This window comes from Heptranchias perlo, chromosome 37 (assembly GCF_035084215.1).
Source record: "Heptranchias perlo isolate sHepPer1 chromosome 37, sHepPer1.hap1, whole genome shotgun sequence".
NCBI lineage: Eukaryota > Metazoa > Chordata > Chondrichthyes > Hexanchiformes > Hexanchidae > Heptranchias > Heptranchias perlo.
The window spans coordinates 7,574,478-7,588,435 of record NC_090361.1 but is presented as its reverse complement, the minus strand read 5'-3'; the positions used below and the strand labels follow the sequence as shown (position 1 = coordinate 7,588,435).

General features: G+C 48.4%; 1 long non-coding RNA gene across 1 annotated transcript in view; it reads right to left on the bottom strand.

The window, feature by feature from the left end:
- Positions 1 to 2,149: 2,149 nt before the first annotated feature.
- Positions 2,150 to 13,958, bottom strand: part of LOC137304463 (uncharacterized) — a 75,962-nt gene continuing 64,153 nt past the window's right edge. The window contains exon 3 of the long non-coding RNA XR_010958581.1: positions 2,150 to 4,137. This is a non-coding gene — a long non-coding RNA (uncharacterized lncRNA). The remainder of the gene's footprint in view (positions 4,138 to 13,958) is intronic.

Here is a 13,958-nt window from a genome sequence, read left to right as displayed (position 1 = left end):
AACTGCCAGAGGCAAACACTGCAGGAAGCACCAATTCACAACAAAGCAGCCACTAGTGTCAGCCGTGGCTCTAACTAGAGCTGAAAGGTTGTGGGTTCAAGTCCCACTCCAGAAACCTGAGCATAAAGTCCAGGCTGATATTCTGATTGTAATTTGTATTAAAGAATATGTCTTAAGAACTGTAGCACTGACTACCAACATTGTCACATTGATGAACACTGCTCTGGAAAAAAATCAATGAGGAAACAGCAGCTCTGTCCATTCAGGAGTATATCAACTCTATAAGACCCACTAGAAAGAAAGGCTTGCATTTATATAGTGCCTTTCACGACCTCAGGACGTCCCAAAGCGCTTTACAGCCAATTACTTTTGAAGTGCAGTCACTGTTGCAATGTTGGAAACATGGCAGCCAATTTGCGCACAGCAAGATCCCACAAACAGCAATGTGATAATGACCAGATAATCTGTTTTTAGTGATGTTGGTTGAGGGATAAATATTGGCCCAGGACACCCGGGGATCCGCTGCTCTTCTTCGAATAGTGCCATGGGATCTTTTACGTCCACCTCAGAGGGCAGCCGGGGCCTTGGTTTAACGTCTCATCCGAAAGACGGCACCTCCGACAGTGCAGCACTCCCTCAGTAGTGAATTGGGAGTGTCAGCCTGGATTTTGTGCTCACGTCTCTGGAGTGGGTCTTAAACCCATGACCTCCTGACTCAGAGGCGGGAGTGTCACCCACTGAGTCACAGATGACACCTGCAAGATCGGCAGCTTAGACTTTTGGGACATGGATTTTAAGGCCCAACTAACTCAATCTCTCCAGGTCCTTCTTGGACATCCTCATTCATCTCCCCTCCTGTGACACAGCCTAGCAGGTCTGTGCAGCTCGCCCGCACATCCTTTCACCACATCTGCACAGTCTCTTTGTACATCAAGTAAAATTTAAATGAGACAAGCCCAGTAACACAGGAGATAGCAGCACAGGCCATCCGAGCAAGACTGCTTCACACCAGCCAATTAGGAGAGGGAGAGAGAGAGAGGAGGGGGTGGAAACTGGCTGGGAGTTTGGAGGCAATTCTGACATTTCCATCTAATCGAGCACATTCTGTGGTCCAGACTTGTCCTGCCTTCGGGCGAAAAGGAGATTGAGGGGGAAGCAAGTGGCTCCCATCTGTGAGGAAAGGGAAAACCGACATTATCAATCTCACCACCACCACACACAAGCCCTGTGGTCCAGACTGTTCCGCCTTCTCAGCTGAAGTGGATTGCCCACGGGCAGAGGAAACTTGTGTGCAGGGCAATGAGGGAAGCAAACAAAAAGGGGAATCAGTTTGTGGATCAACACAAATGGACCAAAAAGTGTATCCTCTGCTCGTCTGGGCTGCAGTTCAGAAATAGGAAAGCAGGTCCTGGGGATCATTTTAAAATTTTGTGTCTAGTCTCAAGAGGTCAAGACTAGAAATGAACTGTTTGCAATATCGGTGCAGGTTTCAACATGTTCATAATCTAGGCTAGCACGCTAGTGCCAGCACTGCACTGCCGGAGGCGCCGTCTTTCGAATGAGACGTTAAACCGAGGCCCCGTCTGCCCTCTCAGGTGGACGTAAAAGATCCCACGGGCACTATTCGAAGAAGAGCAGGGGAGTTCTCCCCGGTGTCCTGGACAGTATTTATCCCTCAATCAACATCACCAAAACACAGATTATCTGGTCATTATCACATTGCTGTTTGTGGGATCTTGCTGTGCGCAAACTGGCTGCTGCGTTTCCTACATTACAACAGTGACTACACTTCAAAAGTACCTCATTGGCTGTAAAGCGCTTTGGGACGTCCTGAGGTTGTGAAAGACGCTATATAAATGCAAGTTTTCTATTCTTTTTAGAATCAACTCTAAGGGGTGGTCTCATAAGTTCTCACCGTTAACCCAAATGCCTGTCACCCCAACCACTGCCCAAATTAATAGAGATTTGTTGCCGTGTTAAACGCTACTCTTGGGATTTAATGTGAGCTCAGCATACGTCTTCTATGATGCTAGAAACTTGTTTTTTAAATTGCAATTCTATTTCAACTCTCAAACTTTATGGAAACTTTTTTTATTTCAAAATATACTTTATTTCATAGAATTTTAAGATACATACAGTTCAATGTAAATATCACAATTTCAAACCAGTACATTTCAGATTGTACACAATGCAATCTCAATATTACAATTCAAACACAGTATATTCCTTATGATTCATGGTGTACAATACTGGGTGGGGTGGCCTCACACGGTGGCCTTTCCCCATACAGCCTTTTCTTAGGCCGCACCTCACCTCAGTGCGTCCCGCAACACGTACTCCTGGACCATGGAGTGCGCCAGTCGGCAACACTCGGTCATGGACAGCTCCTTCAGCTGGAAGACCAGCAGGTCTCGGGCGGACCAAAGGGCCTCCTTCACCGAGTTGATGGTCTTCCAGCCGCAGGTGGTATGTCTCGGTGTGCGTCCCGGGGAACAGCCCGTAGAGCACAGCGTCCTGCGTTACCGAAATGTTTGGGATGAACGGGGACAGATACCAACGCATCTCTCTCCACACCCTCTGCGTGAAGGGGCAGCCCACCAGGAGGTGGAAGACGGTCTCCTCCCCGCCGCAGCCTCGAGGGCAGCTCGTGGTGGCGCTGAGGTTCCGTGCGTGTTGGAAGGACCGCACTGGGAGGGTCTTTCTCACCGCCATCCAGGCTACAGCCTGGTGCCTGTTGGTCAGTTAGGGCAACGAGATGTTCAGCCAAATGGCATCGACCGTCTGGTCGGGGAAGAAACCAATCGAGTCCACCCTCTCTGTTCCCTGAAGGGCTCTGAGAACGTTTCGTGTCGACCACTGTCTGACGGCCTTATGGTCGAAGGGGTACCTCCTCCACCTGGGACAGCTGAGAAGGAGACTTGGTTCTCCATCGACTCCCTCTTATCCTCCAATTCGGCCTTCCTGCGTGCTCCACCTTTCAGTCACCATACGCCTGCCTTCTGAAGTTCTCTCCCAAAGCCATTTTAGAGTCATAGAGTTATACAGCACGGATAGAGGCCCTTCGGCCCATCGTGTCCGCGCCGGCCATCAGCCCTGTCTACTCTAATCCCATATTCCAGCATTTGGTCCGTAGCCTTGTATGCTATGGCATTTCAAGTGCTCATCCAAATGCTTCTTGAATGTTGTGAGGGTTCCTGCCTCCACAATATTCAAGATTTAAGGAATATTTAAGGAATATTTTGCATCCTTTCAAAATATTCCTTAAATTGTTCTCTGTTGTTCTCTTTAACCGTGATTCTGGTCTCTTCCCCTACTCCCCTTTAGACATTTCCCTTATAGGAGGAGTGCTCTAAAATCCAAATTGTTGCTGATTCATTGTTTATGCTGCATATTGTTAAGCAGCTGCCAATCTAGTTGTGTAGCTCAGGGCATCTTCTAAGCCTCCAGCCTGTATCTCACTCCCAGTTATCCATTATTCTGTATATAAACAATCTGAACCCCTCGATCAGAGCCTGTACCTCACTCCTGGGTGTCCAGGATATTCTATATGTGAAGCACCGAGACACCAGTAGCAGTCACTATAGGGCAATCAGGAGAGCAATGCTGATTGATTTATTTCTCCCCACTCCCTGACCCAAGGACACTGATGTTAATTTTCCTACCTCTACTGCCATCGCTACTGAGATCAACTAAATCAAACCGTACAACTGAACCTGGGCCTTTCTTGGTCTGCATTGTCCAGCACCAAACCGAGCCATAGATTTATTCACCGAATCCATTTCTGGAGATAGTTTTAATAAGATATTTCATTTCCCAACCCATTTTTCAATCATGGGTTTTCAACACAACCCCTGATGCAGTAATGACATCAGACCGCCAACCTTGTCATTGGGCCATTGACAAAAGCACACCATTTTACCACAAAGTCATCTCCTTTCTCAACTGTCCAGTCAAGGTCTCCACTTGTGTTTTACGGTACTGTTTTTAGGGCAATGTTTTCGACTGTTGTGATGCTTAGCTCCTCTCTCGGAATCCATCTACCAGTTCCACCTGTCACCTCGAATGGACAATTGGCTCTGCGATCAGCCCATTCCGCTGCGGTGCTTTTATTCTTCAATATCTTCGGCATCTCGTTAACTAGAGAGTTAGGAGGATTTAAAAAAAAAAATAACGCAGAGGGTTGTTCGGATGTAGAATTCCCGACCAAAAACAGCGATGGAAACAGAATCTATTAACTTCTTCAACCACAGCTCCCAAGCCCGCGATCCCCACCGTCTAGAAGGACAAGGGCAGCAGGTGTATGGGAACACCATCACCTCCGAGTCACACACCATCCCGACTTGGAAATATATCGGCCGTTCCTTCATTGTCGCTGGGTCAAAATCCTGGAACTCCCTCCCAGCAGCACTGTGGGAGAACCTTCACCACACGGACTGCAGTGGTTCAAGAAGGCGGCTCACCACCACCTTCTCAAGGGGCAACTAGGGATGGGTCATAAATGACATGATGGGCACAGACATGATGGGCCGAGTGGCCGCCTTCTGTGCTGTAAAATGAGGTCGACAGGGACCCTTTAACACATAAGGACGAAGCATAAGGCGATAGCTGAGATAGACTGGTATGTGTGTGTAGCTTTCTCCCCGTTAGAACATTTAGTTTCATGTGGCATTCACATGCACACACTTCCCTCTGGGACATCTTTTTATAATTTTAATATTGTAGAGCCTCTCAGTGCTCAGATTCTAACACTGGGACGTCAATTACGCTGAGATTTAATTTAATTGATTCAAGATTGGCACAAATTAAGTACCCCAGGCACTCTGCAGTTCTGTACACTTCTGTTAATTCTTCCCTGTAGTATTCAGTTAGAAATTTACACAGCGAAAATAGTTGCTGCAGGAAGTTGCAACGATTTTCCTTGTCCTTTTCTGTACGGCCAGGTGCGCCCTGCTTCAGGAATACAGCGTCAAGCACTTTCAGGGTAGGTATGGTGCTGTGAGATGCAATGTGAAGCTCCCTCTGCACTGCCACTTCAATGTGGCTCAGCCCACCTGACCTGCCAAGCGTGCCCCCTACTGCTCATCGAACATCACCTGGCCTCCCTGAGAAAATTTATTGTCAATTAGCATCAAATAGGGAGAGGTTTAGTGCTGTGCACCGACACGCAAGGTTGGCCCGAACTCACAGGGCCTCACAGCCAGCAGCCAGAGGAGAATTTTATCCCAGCAGTCTTGGTTGGATTTGAACACTGGTCTTAAAAAAAGATTTGCATTTATATAGTGCCTTCCATGATCTCAGGACGTCCCATAGCACTTTACAGCCAATGAAGTACCTTTGGAGGTGTAGTCACTGTTGGAATGTTGGAAACACTGCAACTGAGTTGTGCACAGGAAGATCCCACAAACAGCCACGTTAAAGTGAGCAGATCATCTGTTTCAATGATGTTGGTTGAGGGATGAATAGTGACCAGGACTCTGGGGGAGAACTCCCCCTGCTCTTCTTTGAAATAGTGCCATAGGATCTTTTATGTCCACCATGAGAAGGCCTTGCTTCAACATCTCATCAGAAAGACGGCACCTTGGACAGTGCAGCACACCCTCAGCACAGCACTGGGAGTGTCAGCTTAGATTGTGTGCTCAAATCTCTGGAGTGGGACTCAAACCCACAACCCTTCATGACCTCAGTGGCGAGAGTGCTACCCACTGATCCACGGTTGACGTCTAGACATGAAAGACCAGAAGTGGTTGGGGTCTATTCTTCTCTGAATGTGTATTGGTGCCAGTTTGGTTGTTCTCAGGGTGTGGGCGACCCTGACAATGTCCTTAGGAAGAGGTGGTGGGCCTTCTCCTTGGACCACTGCAGTCCTTGTGGTGATGATGATATTAAGTAGGGAACGCCAGGATGCCGAATTAGCAGTGATAAAAGAACAACGTGCATTTATATAGTGCCTTTAACATAGTAAAACATCCCCAAGGAGTGTAATCAGACAAAAATGGACACTGAGCCAAAGAAGGAGACATTAGGAAGGGTGGCCAAAAGCTTGGTCAAAGAGATAGATTTTAAGGAGCATCTTAAAGGAAGAGAGAGAAGTCGAGAGGTACAATGTCCAAATCAGGATGGTTTGGGAGTTAGAGGTCACGATCCAATGATTTTGCTACTCTATGATGACAATCTGAACAACACTGATTGAGAATGAGTCTGCATTAGGACAAGCCACTAGTGAATTTAATACTGTTTAGAACGGGCTCCCGACACATATTTACATTGACATGCTGGATCCATCACTGTGCGGGGGAAGAGGCCTTTTGTAGCAGAGGCAGCTTGAACAGGTCACTCAGAGATCCAGTCACCCCCCCCCACTCACTCCAAAAATCTGTAAAGAGCCTTTGAGAAATCCTAATCCATTTTCATCCTTCAAATTATCACTAACTCGTGGCGATGTGCTGGTCTCACGTTAATCCCCGGGTGGTGGAACGGCTGATGAGGCAGGAGGGGCAACCTTCGAATCACATTGGCGCCACACATTGAAAGCCAACTGGTTGTGCTGGGTATATTTTGTCGATCGATAAAGCCAGGTATTGGGCCAAGTGCAGGTGACCCACACCAACGACGAAAGCAAAAAAGCCAGAGAGAAGACAAGTCAAGAACAGTGGATGGATGACACCGAGTTTGGGTTTTAAAGGCCTGTAGATTGTTGTAGGGAAGGACAATGTGGTCTATTTTGAAGAGGTAGAGTGGGTTCTCGTGCGTTAAGCCAGGACTGCAAGGCCGTAATGATTGAGGGAAGAGGAAACGTGTGCAGGACAGAAGTATTTAGGGTTTTAGGGCTTAGAAGAAAGAAAGACCTGCATTTATATAGCGCCTTTCACAACCTCAGGACGACCCAGAGCGTTTTACAGCCAATGAAGTACTTTTTGAAGTGCGGTCACTGTTGTAATGGAGGGATAAGAGAAGATGAAAAGGACATTTTCATCATGTTGATTTTTAAACTTTCAGAAATCAAACCTACTACAAGTGAACCATTGATTTTACAGCCCCTGCGTGTGATACTGAGGTTAAGCAAGATGGGAACGGCTGGAAAGTCACCCTTTCTAACTCTTGGATTGTGAAGCCTCCCTCCCTTCTTCTGAAACAGATCTGGCGTCGCCATATTTCCCGACATCGCCATCTCCCTGTTCGGATTGGAGGCGCACAAGGCATTCGGCACCGAAAGGGTTAACCACGGTGCACTGCTTCCTCCGCCTTCTGAACGATTGATCGTAACCAACTGAACGTGGGCCTCTGCCTGGTATCGCACTGCCACCTAGCGGGTGGAAGAGAAAACACAGCATGGTGTTTTTCTGCCCAGAGCGGAGGGTTTGTGTGGGCTACTCCCCGCCCATCGAGAGTGCTGGGAGGGTCACCCGCGGGGAGGAGGGGGGGGGGGGAGGGAAAGTCAGCCAATTAGAGATTGGTGCAGGGCATGAGGCCGCAGCTAAAGACGGTGAGAAAAATAGTTGTAAAATTCAAGGGGCGAAGGAGAGAAATTACAATCACACGATAGAAGCAGGTGTCCGTAGCTCCCTTCCCTTCTTAAGGCCAGAATTACTTACAGGTTGTCAAGCTGTTCTATCAAATAAGATTCAAGATCACCTTAATGGGTCATAATCTAGGCCAACACAGAGGGAGTGCTTCATTGACAGAGAAAGTTAATAACTAGGTAATCTGTTTTAGTGATGTTGGTTGAGGGATAAATATTGAAGAACTTCCATCAAAGTAATGCCATGGGATCTTTTACATCCACCTGAGGGGACAGACAGGGCCTCAGTTTAACATCTCATCCGAAAGACAGCACCGACCGACAGTGCAGCACTCCCTCAGCACTGCACTGGGAGAATCAGCCTAGATTTTGCGTTCAAGTCTCTCGAGTGGGACTTTGAACCCACGACCTTCTGACTCAGAGGCAAGAGTGCTACCCACTGAGCCAAGGCCGACGCCGTCTTTCAGATGAGACGTCCAGCCGAGCCCCGTCTGCCAATTGAGGTGCAAAGAAAAGATCTCACGGCACTATTTGAAGGAGAGAAGGCAGTTCTCCCGGTGCCCTGGTTAAAATTTCTTCCTCAGCCAACACCACCTGAAACAGATTATCTGGTCGCTGGACACAGGATAGATATCTCAGAGAACAGATCTCACTCATGGCTGCGCAGAGGATGTTACAATTCTACAAACCCTGTTCCTGATCGGGAACCTGCTGGAAAGTGCATTTGTGTGAGAGTAAAGACAAGAGTGAATAAAGACAAGAGTGGACTCAACAGAGATGCCCACCATGGTTGGATAATCTATGTATGCTCACTGTCTGGATCCACACATGAAGACTGACACCTGACTGACGTATCTGATGGCCGGCGCGGACACGATGGGCCGAAGGGCCTCTATCCGTGCTGTATAACTCTATGACTCTACCACGAATCGTGGAACTCTTTCCCCTGCAAGAATTCAGCAGCCTCTTTCCAAACCTCCAAACTCACTCATTTCAAACAGAACAAAGCAGTGAGAGAGGAATAAAAGCACAAATAGAGCTGATGGGATGATCTGTACAATGATGCAGTGTTGTCACCTAACGCATCGTTTAGACGGGGAGGTCAGCGAGGGATGGAGAACGAGTTCAAAGTGCAACAATAGACAAGGGATGGAGAGGGAAAGAGAGGGAGGGCGAGGAGGGAAAGAAAGGGAGAGGAGGGAAAGAGAGAGAGAGAGGGAGGGAGAGGGAGAGGAGGGAAAGAGAGGGGGGAGAGGAGGGAGAGAGAGGGGGAGGGAGGGAGAGAGAGGGGGAGGGAGGGAGAGAGAGGGGGAGGGGGTGGGAGAAGGAGAGAGGGAGGGAGGAGACAGAGAGATAGACAGAAAGAGAGTGAGGGGAGGGGTTGAGAGGGAGAGATATAGAGAAAGGGAGAAGGAGAGAGTAGGAAAAAGGAAGAGAGAGAAAGAAAAGAGAGGGGGAGGGAAGGAGAGAGAAAGAAAGAGAGGGACACGCAGACACTTTTTGTCTCTTCTTACGATCCCCGTGAATCATGTGTTTTAAATATTGGGTAAATCAATAAACCGTTAACAAAAGTATTGGGGAAAGTTGTGTATTTTCTGTAAGTGAGGCTGCTGGAGAGAAGCATCTCTAACGAGGCAGCTTCGTTAGCCCCTGAGTCCTGCAATAACACTGTGGGGCTGAGAGGGAACAATACACTGACTAAAGTACAACTGGCACATTACAGCGATGCACTTCCAGAGAGAAATTGGGGGGCTTCAACTTGCAGTTGTTTGCTCCGACACTAGAGGGCAGCATTATATAACTTAATAAAGTGGACCTGTCAGCAGCTGTTACTGTGCAGCTCAGAACTCTTCAGGAAAGGTGAGATGGCCCTTTAAGAGGCCTCGATCTTGCCACCTCACGTGGCCTCTCCATCCTCTTCATCTAAATCACAGACAAGGCCATCTCTGATCACTTCCTAATGTTCCTCACCACTTACAACCCCTTCCCCCCCCTTCCTACCCCGCTTCCTTCTGCGTCCGCCCTTGGGAAAAAACTCTCCCTCAAGTCACTTACAACGACATTTCAAACTCCCAAATGTCCAGCCTTTAGCCTTCCGTACACCAAGGGACTTCTGCAGCTTCTGATCTGCTCAATCACTCCATCACCTTCACGTCTGTTGCCCTTGTCCCCAGTAAAACTCTTTCTCTCTCCCACCCTGGTCATTCCCCCTGGTACAGCCCCCATTTCCGCTCCCTTAAGTCCAACGGACGCAGATTTGAACGTTTATAGTGCACAACTGGTTTAACCATTCATTGGCTGATCTGGCAAGGTCACATTAAGCACTATTGGACCCAGTACTCTGCCGAAACTGCTCACTATTCCAGGATCAGCCTGGAATGCAAAAATAACCCCCTGCTTCTCTTCTCCACCTCAAACCATCTTCTTAAACCCCTCTCCCCTATGCCCTCCACCCTCACCTCCAACAACAAGTGTGAAGAGCTCATGGACTTTTTTGTCACTAAGATTGAGACCATCTGTTCAGCTGCCTCTGCCACTACCTTCCCCTAGCCCACCAAACCAATCTTCCCCTAAGGTTCCCCCTAGCCCTGAATTCACATCTTTCTCTCCTATCTCCCCTCATGCCCCCTCCTCCGAGCTCATCTTGACCATGAGACCCATCTCCTGCTCCCTTGACCCTATTCCCACCAAACTGCTGACCACCCAACTTCCCTTCCTGGCCCCCACGTTGGCTGATATTGTAAACGGTTCCCTCTCCTCAGGGACTGTCCCCCTCTTTCAAATCTGCCGCCATCACCCCCCTCCTCAAAAAACCCATCCTTGACCCCTCTGTCCTTGCAAACTATCGCCCCATCTCCAAACCCCTTTCCTCTCCAAAGTCCTTGAAAGTGTTGTCGCCTCCCAAATCCGTGCCCATCTTTCCCGCAACTCCATGTCTGAACCTCTCCGGTCAGGTGACTGTGACCGTGGTGAACTCTCCCTCCTCATCCTCCTCGACCTGTCTGCAGCCGGTTGACCACTCCATCCTCCTCCATCGCCTCTCCTCCGTCGTCCAGCTGGGTGGGACTGTCCTCGCCAGGCTCCAATCTTACCTATCGAGTCGTGGCCAGAGAATCTCCTGCAATGGCTTCTCTTCCTGCTCCGTTACCTCTGGGGTCCCCCAAGGATCGATCCTTGGTCCCCCTCCCGTTTCTCATGACCCGTCACATGCCTGCGCCTTCACACTTCAACCACTAGATGGAGCGCCGTAAGCTCCATCTAGTGGTGGAGGCGTGCAACTGCAGAACTCCGAAGTTCGGACAAGGGACCGAATTATCCCGATTCAACGAAACACACACAGGCCTCCTTTTTGCCTCAGAAATCGGCTATTGGGAAATCAGGGGTCTGTAGCCACAGGCCCAATTTCACGACCCCACCATCCACGTGCCTGCGCGGCTCGACAGCAGCAAGGAGCCTCTGACAATTTGCTCTGAGGTACAGCTGTGGCTCAGTGGACAGTACTCTTACCTTGGAGTTAGAAAGTTGTGGGTTCAAGTCCAGAGACTTCAGTGTGTAATTTAGGCCGACACTCCAATGTCGCACCGAGAGAGTGCTGCGTTGTCGGAGGTGCCGTCTTTTGGATGCAACGTTAAACTGAGGCCCCGTCTATCCTCTCAGGTGGACGTAAAAGATCCCATGGCACTGTTCGAGGGAAAGCAGGGGAGTTCTCCCCAGTGTCCTGGTCAACATTTATCCCTCACCCAACACTTAAAAACAGATGATCTGATCATTATCACATCGCTGTTTGTGGGAGCTTGCTGTGAGCAAATTGGCTGTAAAGCGCTTTGGGACGTCCTGAGGTTGTGAAAGGCACTATATAAATGCAAGTTCTTTCTTACGAAAAAGCCCAGCGATAACTGGACCACTCAGTGACAATCTCTTGCTTTTTTCACCTACAGGCAATGGAGGGTGGGTGTGGAGTCTTTGCCCTAAGTCTGTCCTTCCCCTTTAATCGTATTTCCCAATCTTACAAGTTGAAGCATTGGTTTTCAAACTGGGAACTTCAAACCTGTGGGGTCGCGAGGAGTCCATGAAATCAGCAGGTCTCTGCCTAACTTCCCTTGGGAATCCTGTGTTCATTTCTCTACTGCTTGACTTACCAACATATTACTTCAGTTGCTGTGCACTAAGAAAAATATTTTCTGCGACCAGGGCGCTGCTTTCCTTTGGACAGCTGACGCTGTCTTTCCGAACTTACGATGGGTTCCTCAGCAGTGTGTTGGTATTTACAGGGCAGAGGAGATTTGCCAGAATGGTACCAGGGATGAAAGGCTTAAGTTAGATGGAGAGACTGGAGAAGCTGGGATTGTTCTCCTTAGAACAGAGAAGGTTAACGGGAGATTTAATAGAGGTGTTCAAAATCATGAAGGGTTCTCATAGAGTAAATAAGGAGAAACTGTTTCCAGTGGCAGAAGGGTCGGTAACCAGAGGACACAGGTTTGTCAGTGGCAAAAGAACCAGAGGCGACTTGAGGAAAAAAAATTTACAGAGCGAGTTGTTGTGATCTGGAATCTGAAGTAGATTCAGTAATAAGTTATAAAAGGGAATTGGATAAATATTTGGAGGGAAAATTTGGAGGGCTATGGGGAAAGAGCAGGGGAATGGGACTAATTGGATAGCTCTTTTAAAGAGCCAGCACAGGCATGATGGGCCAAATGGCCTCCTTCTGTGCTGTATCATTCTATAGATAAGGGAGAACCAGTGGATGTGGTTTATTTGGATTTTCAGAAGGCCTTTGATAAAGTTGCACTTAAGAGGTTAGTGTGCAAAATTAAAGCACATGGGATTGGGGGTAATATACTGGTATGGATTGAGAATTGGTTAACAGACAGGAAACAGAGAGTAGGAATAAATGGGTCTTTTTTGGGGTGGCAGTCGGTGACTAGTGGGGTACGGCAGGGATCAGTGCTTGGGCCCCAGCTATTCACAATGTATATCAATGATTTGGATGAGGGAACCAAATGTAATATTTCCAAGTTTGTTGGGATTGTGAGTTGTGAGGAGGATGCAAAAAGGCTTCAAGGCGATTTAGACAAGTTGAGTGAGTGGGCAAATACATGGCAGATGCAGTATAATGTGGACAAATGTGAAGTTATCCACTTCGGAAGGAAAAACAGAAAGGCAAAGTATTATTTAAATGGTGATAGATTGGGAAATGTTGATGTACAAAGGGACCTGGGTGTCCTTGTACACCAGACACTGAAAGCAAATATGCCGGTGCAGCAAGCAGTTAGGAAGGCAAATGGTATGTTGGCCGTCATTGCAAGAGGATTTGAGTATAGGAGCAAGGATGTCTTACTGCAGTTATACAGGGCCTTGGTGAGACCACACCTGGAGTATTGTGTGCAGTTTTGGTCTCCTTACCAAAGAAAGGATATACTTGCCATAGAGGGAGTGCAGTGAAGGTTCACCAGACTGATTCCTGGGATGGCAGGACCGTCATATGAGGAGAGATTGGGTCAACTTGGCCTGTATTCACTCGAGTTTAGAATAATGAGAGGGGATCTCATTGAAACATAGAAAATTCTGACAGGTCTAGACAGACTGGGTGCAGGGAGGATGTTTCCCCTGGCTGGGGGGTGTAGAATGAGGGGTCACACTCTCAGGATACGGGGTAGAACATTTAGGACTGGGATGAGGAGAAATGTCTTCACTCAGAGGGTGGTGAACCTGTGGAATTCTCTAGCACAGAAGGGTGCGGAGGCCAAGTCACTGAATATATTTAAGATGAAGCTAGATAGATTTCTAGACACAAAAGGCATGAAGGGGGACGGGGAGAGAGCGGGAATATGGTATTGAGATAGAGGATCAGCCATGATCATAATGAATGGCGGAGCAGGCTCGAAGGGCCGAATGGCCTACTCCTGCTCCTATTTTCTATGTTTCAATGATTCTTCAGGTTCCCCAGGAGTGTGTCAGTATTTACAGGGGGTCCCCGGTAGTGTGTCAGTATTTACAGGGGGTCCCCGGTAGTGTGTCAGTATTTACAGGGGGTCCCCGGTAGTGTGTCAGTATTTACAGGGGGTCCCCGGGAGTGTGTCAGTATTTACAGGGGGTCCCCGGTAGTGTGTCAGTATTTACAGGGGGTCCCCGGTAGTGTGTCAGTATTTACAGGGGGTCCCCGGGAGTGTGTCAGTATTTACAGGGGGTCCCCGGGAGTGTGTCAGTATTTACAGGGGGTCCCCGGGAGTGTGTCAGTATTTACAGGGGGTCCCCGGGAGTGTGTCAGTATTTACAGGGGGTTCCCGGGAGTGTGTCAGTATTTACAGGGGGTCCCCGGGAATGTGTCAGTATTTACAGGGGGTCCCCGGGAGTGTGTCAGACTCCTTATTTGGGCCTCACTTTCCTAATATGGCTTTTCCCATCATAAAGTTCCCAGTCTCCTGAAACTTCATAAATA